The sequence below is a fragment of the Saccopteryx bilineata genome, chromosome 1 (assembly GCF_036850765.1).
Source record: "Saccopteryx bilineata isolate mSacBil1 chromosome 1, mSacBil1_pri_phased_curated, whole genome shotgun sequence".
Taxonomy (NCBI): Eukaryota; Metazoa; Chordata; class Mammalia; order Chiroptera; family Emballonuridae; genus Saccopteryx; species Saccopteryx bilineata.
Window position 1 is genome coordinate 11,270,837 of NC_089490.1, and position 14,727 is coordinate 11,285,563.

The following is a 14,727-nucleotide window of genomic DNA, read 5'->3' on the forward strand; positions in this document are numbered from 1 at the left end:
AGCAGTTGTGGATCTTCTTCTGCTGTGACCTAGTTAGCCAGCATTAGTGGATCGGCTCCCGACAAACTCACCACCTGGTCAAGATTATAAACCACAACCCTCTGCCAATACATCCCTGGAGAAATGAGATGCCCGCCCTGTGAGGTCACAGGGAAGGTGGGACGTCCTCTATTGTGACACATGTGGACCTGGTGCTGGAGGTTCTAGACGTCACTATGAGAACAGAGGGAGGTCAAGGCCGTGAGGACTGTGAGGAAGGGACGGACTGGCTGCAGATGATGAACTCTGCGTGTGGCTGAGCCTGCAGCCTCTGCAGCCCGGGTTCAAACCCAGGCTCTGCACTTTTCAAGCTGTGTGACCTGGGACAGACTCCTTCCCTCTGTGTCCTCAGCTCTCCTCACGTCTGTGTCCCCCTCTGGGCCGTGGGGGTCAGTGTCCCGACCTCCAAACCTGAATCAGCGAGTGCGTGAGAAGCAGGTAGAACAGCGCCCAGTGCTTCCTGAGCAGCTCAGTGGGGGGACGTCATCGTGGTGTCTGCTGCTGTTTTCATCACGTTCATTGACTCAGTTTCTCCTTCCTGTCAGTAATACAGAACCCACTCACACGGGTCCCATCCTGTGTCTAACAGGACCCAGAACAAGTGTGATCAGTGGCTACACCCTCACTAGCACCACAGTGAGTCAGCACTCAGGAGTAACACCTGGGACCCCTGACTGCTGCCCCTTCAAGCTGCCCCCCAACCTGGTCCGGGAGACGGATCTGAGCCCGCCTCCCTCTCCTTGCTAGTCACTTGCAGATAAAAGCTTTTTATTGCCTGACAAGGTGGTGGCGCAGTGGATAGAGCTTTAGACTGGGACACAGAGGACCCAGGCTGGAAACCCTGAGGTAGCCGGTGTGAGCCGGGATCATAGACAGGAGTCCCTGGTCTCAGGCTTGAGTGCAAAGGTTGCTGGCTTGAAGGTCAAAGTCACCGGCTTGAGCAAAGGGTCACTGGCTCTGCTGTAGCCCCCTGGTCAAAGCACTTATGAGAAAGCAATCAATGAACAACTAAAGTGTCTCAACAAATAACTGATGATTCTCATTTCTCTCCTTCTTCTTTGTTCCTATCTGTTCGTCTGTCTCTCTGTCTGTCTCTTTCTCTGTCACACACACACTAAAAGAAAGTACTCTATTGTGTGAAATTTTGGGGGTTTGCTCACTGTCATGAGAAACCTCACTGCTTTCTATTGTGATATTTCTAGTTGAGAATAGAAGCCGCCAATCTCTGTGCCCCAAATGAGAAAGAGAAGTCGTCATTCGCTGCAGCGACTGTCAGTCCTCCTGGTAAAAAGACAGAGGCAGTCGACTTTGTACCCAAGAAATTTCACATCCACGGACTTTGTGAACTGGTCTCTCATTGAGAGCGTGGCCTAAGGTGAGAGAGGTTCTGTTGTGGACCGTAAATGGCAAAAAGCCATTATAGATTCGAGGCTTAGCAAAAGGCTAAGTTCTCCCCCCTCCATCTCCATATTTGGCTTTGATGCTGACTATTTGCACTCACTCCACTTGCTTCCTTGGGTTGCTGGAAGCAATATATATGCCCTTCCTCTGACTCTTTGTTTGTTTCAGATGTTGGTAGATTTCAGTAAGGTATCCTGTTTTTGCCTTGGGAGAGTTCCTGCCTTAGCCTTTGATGTGCAACTTTGTATCAGGGTCCTTGATTTGCATATGTCTATGTAATAAAGCGAACTGGGGCTATGAGGCACTGGGATACTGCCAGGCATGTTGAAGAGTCCTTCTGGTCCCATCGTGTGTGTGTGTTTCTTTAATTCCGCACCGTTATTTGGAGCCGCGCTGATCCGCGGCAAGGTTCAGTGTTCGGGACTTGAGAAAAAAGAAGTAAATAATAAACCTTATCAGCAGAGGACTGAGAAACCAGTGATAGTTCACTAATCCTGTCTTGAGTCATAATTAAAAGGGTTGTACTTTTAAACTATTTGGATTGTTATATTGAAGTCTTGAACATTTCACCTCTGCTTATAAACCAGAACCAATCAATTGATTATTTTAGGTTTTGATAAAAAGAAGGGGGTCTCCCTGATTTCCCCCTCAGCCTAGAATTCCTCCCCACGCGGGTCATCGGAGCACAGGCGTGGAGCTGTGTGTGCACGCGGACGTCCACCCTGAGCCGGGACTGCAGCTGCCCTGAGAGTGGACGGTCATCTGGAAACAGGGCAGGTAACGATCTATCCCTTCCTTTCTCTCCTTTCTCATTGACAACTGTGGAGAATTACAACTGTGGGTGCTTTTAATTCCCGTGGAAAGTGGTCTAAGGTTTGTGGGAAAGGCCAGAACCCCCCTTCTCCTGTTGCCCAGAACCTGAGTTTAAACTGTTTTGTTTTTTTTTTAAAAAAAAAACAACTGGAGAATATTAACTAGGATCTATCGCCTCCTAGAGGCCAACAGTGGAATCTATACTTAAACAGGAAAGAAGGGAATCTGTCATAATTACAAAATTATCCAATATTCTTTTTTTTTTAAAGTTTTTATTTAGTAGATTAAATTTAACTGACATTAATCAAAAAGGGAACATAAGGTTCAGGTTTAACATTGTTATAGCATTTGAGCTGATGATTATGTTGCATACCCATCACCCAGACTCAAATCATATTCCGTCACCATATATTTGTCCCTCTTTATTCCCTTCCCTCCTCCGCCTCCACCCCTCAACCCCCGTAACCATTTTGCTTTTATCTATGTCTATGAAGCTCCGTTTTATATCCCACCTGTCTGTGAACTCATACAGTCCTTAACTTTTTCTGACTTATTTCACTCAGTATAGTGTTCTCAGGGTTCATCCGTGTTGTTGTAAATGGCATAGGTCATCATTTCTCATGGCTGAGTGGTGTTTCATTATATATATGTACCACATCTTTACCCAACCCTTTATCAAAGGACACTTTATTTGTTTCCATGTCTTGGCCACTGTGAATAATGCTGTGATGAACATGGCGGAGCATGTGTCTTCACTTACCAGTGCTTTTCAGTTTGGGGGATAAATATCCAGTAGTGAGATGGCTGGGTCATATGATAGTTCAACTCTTAATTTTTTGAGGAACTATCATCTTTTCTTCCATAATCGTTTTACTAGATTACATTTCCACCAGGAGTGAATGAGGGTTCCTATTTCTCCACAGCTTCTCCAACACTTATTACCTGTCTTGTTGATAACAGTCAATCTAACAGGTGTGAGGTGGTATCTCATTGTAGTTTTGACTTGCATTTCTTGAACAGGTAGTGAAGATAAGTGTTTTTTCACATATCTGTTGACCATTTGTATTTCTCCTTGGGAGAAGTGTCTGTTCAGGTCCTCTCTTCATTTTCTTATTGGATTCTTTGTTTTTTTGTTGAGCTTTCTTTATATATTTTGGATATTAAACCCTTATCAGACCTGTTGTTTGTAAATATCATCTCCCAGTTGATTGGCAGCCTGTTTGTTTTGTTGGTTTCTTTAGCTGTGCAGAGGATTTTTAGTTGATAGAGTCCCATTCTTTTATTTTTCCCTTTACTTCCCTTACCTTTGGGGTCAAATTCATAAACTGTTCTCTATGGTTAAGGTCCATAAGTTTAGTACCTATGTTTTCTTCTACATAATTTATTGTTTTAGAACTTATATTTAGGTCTTTGATCTTTTTTGAATCAGTTTTAATGCAGGAAGACATACTGTAGTCAAGTATCATTCTTTTTCATGTGGCTTTCCAATTTTACAAAGAATCTTAAAAGCAGTAAAAGGAAGACAGTTACCTAAAGATCCATCCACACTGCTGCAAATGTTAAGATTTTGTTTCTTTTTATGGCTTAGTAACATTCCATTGTATGTATGTACCACTTTTTTTATCTATTATTATTTTGCTCAGAGAAGATGCTTGATATGGTTTCTGACTTGTACACTTGGAATACACTCTCCTGGAACCAGGTGCCCGGCTGGGAGCAGCCACGCCCAGCAGAGAACCAGGTGGAGGTGCCCGAGGCCACCGGGTGAACAGCCCCAGGGAGCCCCCAGCTGACAGTGACACCAGTGCAGCCCCGACAGGGAGCCTCTCGAATGTTCTGGACCAGTGGGGCCTCCAGTGACGGCAGCCCAGCCCGTGTCACACAGAGCAGAAGAGCCGCCTGCTGAGCCCAGTCAGCCCGCAGCACAGGAGAGAATACAGAGGTTGTTTACTGTGGGATTGTTTGTTACCCAGGGACAGATAACAGGAACACAGAGCATATAATTCACCGCTATTAGTGTGTTCTCATTACTGTGTGTCCCCCTGTCAGCCTGTGAGCATCAGGAGAGCGGGGCTTTGTCTGTTTTCACTAAGTGATCCCCAGCCTGACGTGAAGCCTGGCACAGAGGCGCTCACTACGTATTCGTGAGTGAAAGAGTGAGTGAGTGAGTGAGTGAGTGAATGAATGAGTGAGTGAATGAGTGAGTGAATGAATGAGTGAGTGAATGAATGAGTGAGTGAGTGAGTGAATGAGTGAATGAATGAGTGAGTGAATGAATGAGTGAATGAGTGAGTGAGTGAGTGAGTGAGTGAATGAGTGAGTGAGTGAATGAATGTGTGAGTGAGTGAATGAGTGAGTGAGTGAGTGAGTGAATGAATGAGTGAATGCTGGGACCAGACTCCTGACAGCTGTGTCTGACACTGAACGGGAGGTGACTGGAGTTGGTGTTGGAGGTTGGCTTGGTCTGCTCGGGCTGCCATCACCAAACACCACTGACCACGTGGCCCAAACAACAGAAGTTTCTGTCCCCACAGCTCTGGAGGCTGGAAGTCCAAGGCCAAAGAGCCAGGACCTGTGGTGTCTGGCTGAGGGCCGTCCTCCTGGCCTGTGGATGGCTGTCTCCTCCCTCAGTCTTTACCCGGCCTCTCCTCTGTGTGTGGAGGGAGAGAGAGGGGAGGGGAGGGTTTAGGAATCTGATCTCTCTTCTCATAACCACCTGTCCTATCAGAGTAGGGCCCCACCCATGACCCCATTTAACCTTAGTGATTTCCTAAAAGCCTCAGTCTCTAAATACAATTCCATTGGAGTTTGGTGCTTAAACATATGAAGTTTGGGGTGCACTACTCAGTTCATAACAGGGTCTCCTCTCATGAGAGCGTTTGGTACCCACTACCCGGACTCCATCATGCTCAGTGCCTCCCAAACTCTGGTCTCTCCACAGAGCAAGGCAGACAGGTGGCACCTGGCCACCAACGGCCTCTGATGACCGGGGCTGGGGTCTGTGCAGGCTGTGGGTCACGGGATGGATGCTCAGGTTGCAGCCGTGGCTCAGATGCCACACATGGGGACCCTCCACTGGCTGGCAGACCCCCTGTTTCTTTGGGCCGCTTCAATAATACCCTAGAATGGCTTATGAGTAATTTATTTCTCACGGCCATGGCCCCATGGCCAGCCCTCCCCATGTCACTCCCGTCCCCGCCCCGCCCCTCCCCCACGGAGCCTCCACCCTCTGCTGTGCTGACTTCCACCCGGTCCTGCCTTCCTCAGAGCGTCCTCTCCGCCCAGACCTGACACCCCTCCCACGTTCTCAGACTCCCTGCACGATTCCCAGGGGGGTCCTCTCGCTCCAGAGGCAGCAGCAGGAACAAGCGACAGGTCTGGTTGTGAAATGACCCGGACGGGCGCCTCCTCCGCGGGTACAGTCAGTTCGCCTACGACGGTACCGACTACCTCGCCCTGAACGAGGACCTGCGCTCCTGGACCGCGGCCGACGCGGCGGCTCAGATCACCCGGCGCCAGTGGGAGGAGATCGGTGGGGCTGAGCACGACAAGAACTACCTAGAGGGCAGGTGCATGGAGTGGCTCCGCATTTTCCTGGAAAAGGGGAAGGAGACGCTGCAGCGCGCAGGTACCAGGGCCGCGGGGCTCCCTCCTCTCCCCTCGGGCTGCGGCTCCTACACGGAGACAGGAAATGGACCGGGGTCAGAACACCTTCCTTTGGGTCGGGACATTGAGTCCCCTGGGTTTTCAGATCCGGGACCAGAGAGCGACTCCCCCTTCTCTCAGGGACAATTAGGTGCAGTCTCTCTGGGATGGAGGGGAGACCAACCCTGAAATAACCCATCAGCGGTTCCCCTTGACCCTGACAGTGGCCCTGGGACCCATGGGGACTTTCTTTCTCAGGCCTTGTTCTCTGTCCCCCACCCAGTGTGTCTGAGGTCTGACCCGGCTTTTCTGAGTCATTTGGCCTCCACCCAGGTCGGGACCAGAAACCCCTTTTCTCCCCTCAGAGACCTGCCCCCCACCCTGGGCTGTGCACTCTGACTCTAGAGCTTTCTGAACACTAAGAGATCATCCCAGGTGCCTCTGTCCAGGCTGGTGTCTGGGTTTTGTGCTCCCTCCCCCACCCCAGCTGTCCTGTCCACTCTCAGGATGGTCACAGGAGTGCTGCTGGAGTGGCCCATGAGAAATGGAAAGTTCTAGAATTTTCTCACCCTTCTCCTCAGACCCCCCAAAGCAGTGGTTCTCAACCTTTCTAATGCCGTCACCCCGCAATACAGTTCCTCATGTTGCGGTGACCCCAAACCAAAAAATAATTTTGGTGGCTACTTCATAATTGTAATTTTGCTACAGTTATGATTCGGAATGTAAATACCTGATATGCATTATGTATTCTCATTGCTTTAGGCGACCCCTGTGTTTTGGTCATTCGACACCCTCCGGGGTCGTGACCTACAGGTTCAGAACTGCTGCCCCAAAGGCACACGTGACCCACCACCCCATCTCTGACTGTGAGGTCACCCTGAGGTGCTGGGCCCTGGGCTTCTACCCTGCGGAGATCCCCCTGACCTGGCAGCGTGACGGGCAGGACCTGACCCAGGACATGGAGCTTGTGGAGACCAGGCCTGCGGGGGACGGGAGCTTCCAGAAGTGGGCGGCCGTGGGGGTGCCCCTTGGAGAGGAGCAGAGCTACACGTGCCATGTGCAGCATGAGGGGCTGCCCGAGCCCCTGACCCTGAGATGGGGTGAGGAGGGGACGTGGGCACAGAGCCTCTTCTCAGGGAGCAGGGGCCTCTGGAGGACTTCAGAGGAGACAGTAGTAGGTGATGGGGATTCTCTGGGACATTTTGAACATGAGGTGGGCTATTGAGAATGTCACCAGTTACAGTAACAGATCTGAATTTGTTCATGATTATTTCCTTCTACACCGTGAGACAGCTGTCTTGTCGGAGACTGAGTGACAGAAAATGCTTCACACTCACTCACACGCCAGCCAGTGTTTGTGACTTCAGGAACCTCTCACTTCTCTCTCTACAAAGGGCATCTGAACGTGTCTGCATTCCTGTCAGCATAGTGTGAGGAGGTGGGAGGCTGGCCCACCCCTGTCCCCCAGGTCCCCTCCCCACACTTCCCTGTCCAGCAGAGGGGGGCTGGGCCCTCCCCATCCCTGTCTGTACTTCATGGAGCACTGAGCTGCAGCTTCTTACTCCCTCATTGAAATAAGACTCTGGGTGTGAATTTGTGTTTTCAGTTCTTGCCATGGAGGGTTGATGGGTTAATTAGAAAAGAAGAACCTAAAGTTTGAGAGGAAATAAATGGGAGCACTGAGAACTTTCCAGAACCCGTGTGTCTGCTGTGCTGAGTCTGTTGCAGGGACAGGAGAGGCTGTGAGGACCGAGTGTGGTCAGGCCTGTGCCCAGTCTGTGCTCAGTGTATCGTGGGCTTTGACGTGGTCACTCCTCAGTTGGGTCACCTCTCTGCTCCTTTGTCCTCATCTCTTCAGTAGAACCTTGTCCCACCAGGACCTGTGATCACAGGGACTCAAATGTCACCCGGGCCTTGTAACTTGTCCTAATAAAGAACTCCTCCAGGTCTGTGAGCACTGATGGCATCATATGGTTGGTCAGCTGAGGCTCAGGCCTGGGTCCACCTATCAGCCCCTGTCTCCAGCTGGAAACGGGGAGGCAGTCAGACAGACTCCCGCATGTGCCCAACTGGATCCACCCGGCACGTCCAGCAGGGGGCGATGCTCTGCCCATCTGGGCCATCGCTCTGTTGCATCCAGAGCCATCCTACCGCCTGAGGCAGAGGCCATAGAGCCATTCTCAGTGCCCAGGCCAACTTTGCTCCCATGGAACCTTGACTGCAGGAGGGGAAGAGAGAGAGAGAGAGGAAGGAGAGGGGGAGGAGTGGAGAAGCAGATGGGCGCTTCTTCTGTGTGCCCTGGCCGGGAATTGGAACGAGGACTTCCACATGCCGGGCCAACGCTCTACCGTTCAGCCAACCGGCCAGGACATAAAAAGCTAAGCCTTTTTAATGCACCAACATGTAGAAGAGACAGACTTATCCTCTAGGTCTGCATCCATCTGGCCGCCCAGCCCCCCGTCCTAGGGACACAGGGTGGGACAGGCGTGCCTCTGGTTAGAAAGGCTCACAGCCACACACACAGCTCTCTTTCTCACAGGCGGCCCTGCTCCTACCGTCCACACTGACGGCGGGTGTTGTGTTCTGTGGCAAATTATGGTGAAGGCCAGGAGAGGGGACATTTTGGTCTAACTATTCGTTTGGCATAAAGTATAGAGCAGCTATTTTCATCGATGTGACACAGGAATTTAAAAAGATGTAACTGCTGACTATTTTGTCAGGGGCACTGACCTCTTTTCCCCTAAACTGTCAAATAAAACAATGACAACAGCCAACACAATAATAGCAATCCATCCAGTGTGAATGAATCAAAATCATACATATTATTTTTTGTCAGATTGAAAAAAAATATACTTTTTAGTGTACTGCAAAATTTTAGAAATTAGTTTATGTGTGCTATGAGATGAAAATGATTGAAAATTGCTGCGTTGATACTTTCTCAAATGTTGAACCAGCCTTGCACACCTGGGACAGATCCCACGTGGTTGTGATGGACAGTTCTCCGTATACACTGTGGGCTTGATTTGCTGATATTTTGTTGAGGATGTTTATGCCTGTGTTGATGAGAGATATCAGTCTGCAGTTTTCCTGTAATGTGTGTCTGGTGTTGGTATTAGGACAATGCTGACCTCACAGAATGAAGTGGGAGGTATTCCCACTCTCATCTTCTAAAGGACACTGTGGTGAATTCGTATAATTTCTCCCCCGGACGTTTGGTGGAATTCACCAGTGAACCCATTGGAGCTTGGTGCTTTCTGTTTTAGAATGTTACTCATTAGTGATTTAATATCTTTATTTATTTTTCTTTCTTTCTTTTTTGACAGAAACAGAGAGAGAGTCAGAGAGAGGAACAGATAGGGACAGACAGACAGGAAGGGAGAGAGACGAGAGCATCAATTTTTTGTTGTGGCACATTAATTGTTCACTGATTGCTTTCTTATAGGTGCCTTGACTGGGGACTACAGCAGAGTGAGTGACCCTTTGCTCAAGTCAGTGACACTGGACTCAAGCCAGAGACCATGGGGTCATGTCTATGATTCTATGCTTAAGGCAGCGACATCGGGGTTTTGAACCTGCGTCTTCCGTGCCCCAGTCTGACGCTCTATCCACTATGCCACCGCTTAGTCATGCAGTGATTCAATTTCTTTCATAAGTATGGTTCCATTTGGACTGTCCATTTAATTACACCTTTGCAAATTATTTTTGAGTAATGTTTGATTTACACAGGAGTTGTAAAGGTAGAAAACAGACTCTCGTGTGCCCGTTACTCAGCTTCCCTTAATGTTAACATGTAACAGAGCCATGCTGAGACTAAGAAACTCAGCGATTTAACATTGAACACACTGTCAGCTGAGCTACAGACTTTGTTTGAATGTCACCACTTTTTCCAGTAACGTTCTTTTTCTGTTCCGGGATCAAATCTGGGAACCTGAATGCATTAAGTTGTGTCTCCTTAGTCTCCTCTGATCTGCTGAATTATATTTCCTGTTTTCATTATCTTAAAAGATTTAAAGGATCCCGAGCAGATAATTAGCAGAATGTCTCTCACTGTAGGTTTGTTTGATGTTTGTCGTGATTAGGTTGGGATGTGGGTTTGGGGAGGAATTCCATAAGGACAAGTGTCTCCTCATCACATCTTGTCAGGGGATGTGTGATGTTAACATCACTTTCCCACATGTTTACGGTGATTTCTACAGAGTTTCTCCATGTAAATACAGTTGATCTGTGAACAACATGGGTAGTAGGGTAACCATTCACTCTGCTCAGTAGAAAATCTGTGTATAACTTTTGACTTAACGAAAACTTAACTACTAGTAGACCAGAAGCCTTACACATAACATAGTTTATATGTTATATAGCATTATGTACTATAATCTTACAATAAAATAGCTAGAGTAAAGGAAGTGTTAAGAAAATCATAAGGAGACAAAATGCACTTACAACACTGTATGTATTTATTAAAATAACTCTGTGTGTAAGTGGACCGGCACAGCTCAAACCTGAGTTGTTCAGCCGTTTGTTGTTGAGTTACAGTTAGTCACTTTTCACTTTCCATGGTCTATATTTTGGAAGCAGGTCACCAAGTCCAGCCCACATTCAAGGGGAGGAATTAAGCTCCACCTGCTGGAAGGGGATTCTCTTCGTGTAGAACTTGAAAATCGAAGGAAGACTTGCCCTACACTCTCGCTAAATCTCAATCAGTTACATAAACATGCACACATGGATCTGTTCTTTGTATGTGGGCTACACTCTCTCACCCGTGTCACGTGTGCTCACACTGTCCCCGCTGTGCTCACAGCAGCTCTTTCAGGTTGATCCGATGTCCCTTGACATGCTGCACATGTGGGGTACACCCCCTACCTGGTATTACAGGATGTTCCAGACTCATCTTGTATTTTTTCTGTCTTAGCCCTAAAATCAGCCATTTCTCTAAGGAGCCCTGATTCCTTTTACTGTGGAATGGCATCTAGAGAACAAGATCTGTCCATCACTGCTGTGTCTCTGCCCCCAGGTTCCGTCCCCTCAGTCCTGAGTCCACAGTCAGCAGCTCCCTGCCCACAGCCAGGTCAGCCTGCTGTTGTCAGGTGGCGAGACCAATGCTCAGCCTCCCACAGTGTGACTGCCCACACCATCCACTGCAGTCACCACAATTTGGGGAACCCTGGACTCAGGAGAGTGACGGCAGAGACAATGTGGACTTCCCACATCCACTTCCCCATCTTTACTTCCTCCCTCCTCTCCTGGTCTTCCTCCACACAGCAGTGCGCCCAACACCCAGCTCCAGGAATTCTAACACCCAGGGCAGGAAGGAGAGACCACGGAACCCAGTGATCCTGCAGAAGTCTGCCCGTGTGTGCCCACCTCTGTGCCCACTGTGGTTATATCACCTGCCCCGTGCAGAGTCCTGGGTATGTGCAGAGGGTGATCCAGGAATGTCTTTTCATCAAATTTCTGCATGGCTGTATCTCAAGTCTGCTCAATGATCACTTCAGTGGGACCCACTCTGACCACCTTATTTAAAAGTGCCACGTTGGGGTTCTGGTCAAGATGGCAGAACAAGTAGATAATGTGCTGGCCTCCTCTCATGACCACATCAAAATCACAGCTGAATTACAGAACAGTCAACCTGGAGAACCATGTGAAGTCCGCCTGAGCAGGAGTCCCATAACTGAGGGCATAAAGAAGGAGCCATGTTGAGACAGGATGGAGGGTGGAGACAGGAAATGGGCTGGCCCCGTACCCACATGTGGGGGTTGAGAATCCGGAGAGACATCTCAGCTGCAGAGGTTCCCCCAGAAGAGTGAGGGGTCCCAGTCCTACACGAGGCTCCCCAGCCCGGAGCATCAGCACTAGGAAGAGGAGCCCCCTCAACACCTGGCTGTGAAAATCAGGGATTCCATCTGACTGGGTGAGACAGAGGGGGTTGCAGCCCCAGGTGTTCCTCTTAAAGGGCCAGCACAGACTCCCTTGGGCACTCACCCTAGGCTCCTGAGGAGGGACAGCGGCTCAGGGGGTGCCAGAGACATGCAGGGAGAGACTGAGTTGTGTGGCTCTAGAATGAGGGCTGGAGGGACAGCTGCCACTTTCCTGTGTTGAGTCACCCCCCCCCAACCAAACATGAATCTGCATTAGCCTGGTTAACACCACTCTTTCTAGCCTGAGACCCCACCTCATCCAACTCCTGTGTCATCTGAGGCTCTTTCAGGGACTGAGCCTCACAGGTAGGTGACAGGTGACAACTGTACTTATCCCAATCCTGGTACCTGGGGCAGCTGGCCTTAGTTCCCACATGCCTTCAGGCCCAGCACAGGGAGCTACCAACCACGGATCACTGTAGCTCCTCCCAGGTAGTCTTGGGCCTTGGCCTTCACTGCAGCCCCTACTAAGAGGTCCCAGAACCAACACACTCAGTGGCCGGCTTCAGACACAACACAGCACCACCCTATTAGCTCCACAAGCAGAAGAAGCACAGGGCAGTTTCAGCAGACACCAGGCTGCTCTGCTGAGTCTCACTTTATTAAGTCAGCCCCGAAAGAGCGGTTCTTATGCTGTGGCTGTGGCCAGTACTCACAGCCAGTCAGCCTGAGGGTCAACCCCACCCACAGATGTGCCAACACCAATCAAGGCTCAACAACAGGGCACATGGAACCCCTTACAAGGGTCATTTGTGGAACACCCAGCTCAGGGGATCAGGAGACGGCCCCACAGGACACCTCCTACATCAGGCCACCCTGGCAAGACTGGGAGTCAGAGCAGATTCATCTAATACATAAAAGCAAAGGCAGAGAGGCAGCTGAGATGAGGAGACAGAGAAACAGGAGCCAAATGAAGGAGCAAAACCAAAGTGCAGAAACAGAACTGAACAGAATGGAGACCAGCGTCCACTAGAGGCGAGTCCACAGCACTGGTGTGAGGGGCTCACGGAGCTCAGTGAGGACTTCAACCAGAGAGGAGAAGGAGAGAAGGGACACAGTAACCACTTAGAGAATCCAGTCAAAGTGAAGAACACGGTAGATGGAATCAACAGCAGATCAGATGAAGCAGATAATTGAATCAGCAATTTGGAAGAGAAAGTACCAGAAAACAACAAGTAGGAACAAAAAAATAAACAAAAGAATACACACACACACACACACATATTTAAAGAATGAGGAGAGTTTAAGGGACCTCTGGGACATCGAGTGTAACAACATCCGCATCATAGGGGAATCGAAAGAAGAAAGAAAGCAAGGCATTGAAAACCTGTATTAGGAAATAATGACTGAAAACTTCCCTAACTTGGGGAAGGAAACAGACACAGATGTCCAAGAACGACAGATTCCCAAACAGGAGGAGCCCAAGGAAGCTGACACCAAGACATGTCACAATTAAAGTGACAAAAGTGAAATGCAAAGAATCTTTTTAAAAATTTTTTAGAAAACCAAATTTAATGGGGTCACATTGATCAATAAGAGTACATAAGTTTCAGGGAAAATTCTATTGTATTTGAACTGTTGATTATGTTGTGTACCCATCACCCAGAGTCAGATCATTTTCCATTACTGAGTATTTGTTCCTCTTTAGTCTCCTTCCTCCACCAACCCCCAACCACCTTCTTCCCCTGGAAACCACTTCACTTTTCTCTGTCTCCATGAGGCTCCATTTTATATCGCACCTGTTTGTGAAATCACCCAGTTCTGAGCTTTTTCTGACTTACTTATTTCACTCAGTGTAATATGCTCAGGGTCCAGCCATGTTGTCCTAAATGGCAATGTGTCATCATTTCTCATGGCTGAGTGGTGTTCCAGTGTATATATGGACCACATCTTCTTTATCCAGTCCTCTCTCAAGGGACACTTTGGTTGTTTCTATATCTTGGTCACTGTGATTAATGCTGTGATGAACATGGTGGTGTGTGTGTCTCCGTGTACCAATCTTTTGAGTTTTTCTGGGTAGATACTCAGTAGAGGGATTGCTGGGTCATATGTTCAACTCTTAATTTCTTGAATAACCACTATCCTTTCTTCCATACTGGCTGTACCAGTCTACATTCCCACCAGCAGGGAGTGAGGGTTCCTTCTTCTCCACAGCCTCTCCCACACTTATTACCTGTCTTGTTGACAACAGCCAATCTAACAGGTGTGAGGTGGTATCTCATTGTAGTTTTGATTTGCATTTCTCTCAGAGCTAGAGAAGATGAGCATCTTTTCATATATCTGTTAGCCGACACCGGAAGGGTCCCCTCCGTGTTCAAGGCCCTGTTCTGTGCGGGGAGCAGAGGGAGACCCCTGGAAGCTCATGGTGAGCAGCAGAAAGGGGAGCGGGTCTTCCATTCTCAGCGCTGTGACCACACGGGGGCGCCCCCCAGACGCTGACTGCGCGCTGGGAGGGTCTGGGCCTCAGTGGGTCAGGGGCAGCTGACCTGACGCTGGGCCTCCCTGGGGGTGAAGAGGCTTCCGGGCGTCCTGGGCTCCGCAGGTGTCAGGGTCAGGGACGGGCAGGGACTGAGGGGGAGCAGCGCTCAGGGGCCCTGCGCCGTCTCCGAGGTGCCCCCCTGCCCACTGCGACCCCGCTCTCCAGCCCCGTGATGAGGACACGACTCCCGGGAAACTGGAAAGAAACGTTTCCTCTGCTCTATGTTTACAGCGCTCCTTCTCCATGTGCAACAGTAACAGCACTTGTGTGAGATTCTCTCAGGAAGGACACACGGAAAACGGTCACGCGCTCATCCCTGGCGGGACCCCTGGGAGCCCAGGGCTGCGCAGGGAGGGATACGTCCGGTTTCAACTCCTGGAAAGTCTGCAGTGACCTTTGCAAAATGTGTTACATTTGCAAGACCCTTTCCAGCCC

At 49.4% G+C, this 14,727-nt stretch overlaps 2 protein-coding genes across 13 annotated transcripts in view; both read left to right on the forward strand.

Annotated features, from left to right (window-relative positions):
• Positions 1 to 7,491, forward strand: part of LOC136331716 (patr class I histocompatibility antigen, A-126 alpha chain-like) — a 276,160-nt gene extending 268,669 nt beyond the window's left edge. Inside the window, exon 10 of the mRNA XM_066270697.1 lies at positions 7,367 to 7,491. The gene's annotated coding sequence lies outside the window, so the exon portion shown is untranslated. The remainder of the gene's footprint in view (positions 1 to 7,366) is intronic.
• LOC136331771 (saoe class I histocompatibility antigen, A alpha chain-like) overlaps positions 1 to 14,727 on the forward strand; it is a 128,128-nt gene that overhangs the window by 92,166 nt on the left and 21,235 nt on the right. For 7 of the 12 annotated variants that reach the window (XM_066270904.1, XM_066271991.1, XM_066270999.1 and 4 more), the window contains one exon: positions 7,367 to 7,491. The exons of the other annotated variants lie outside the window; for them this stretch is intronic. The gene's annotated coding sequence lies outside the window, so the exon portion shown is untranslated. Of the gene's footprint in view, positions 1 to 7,366; positions 7,492 to 14,727 lie in introns of those variants that run through there. 12 annotated transcript variants of the gene reach the window in all.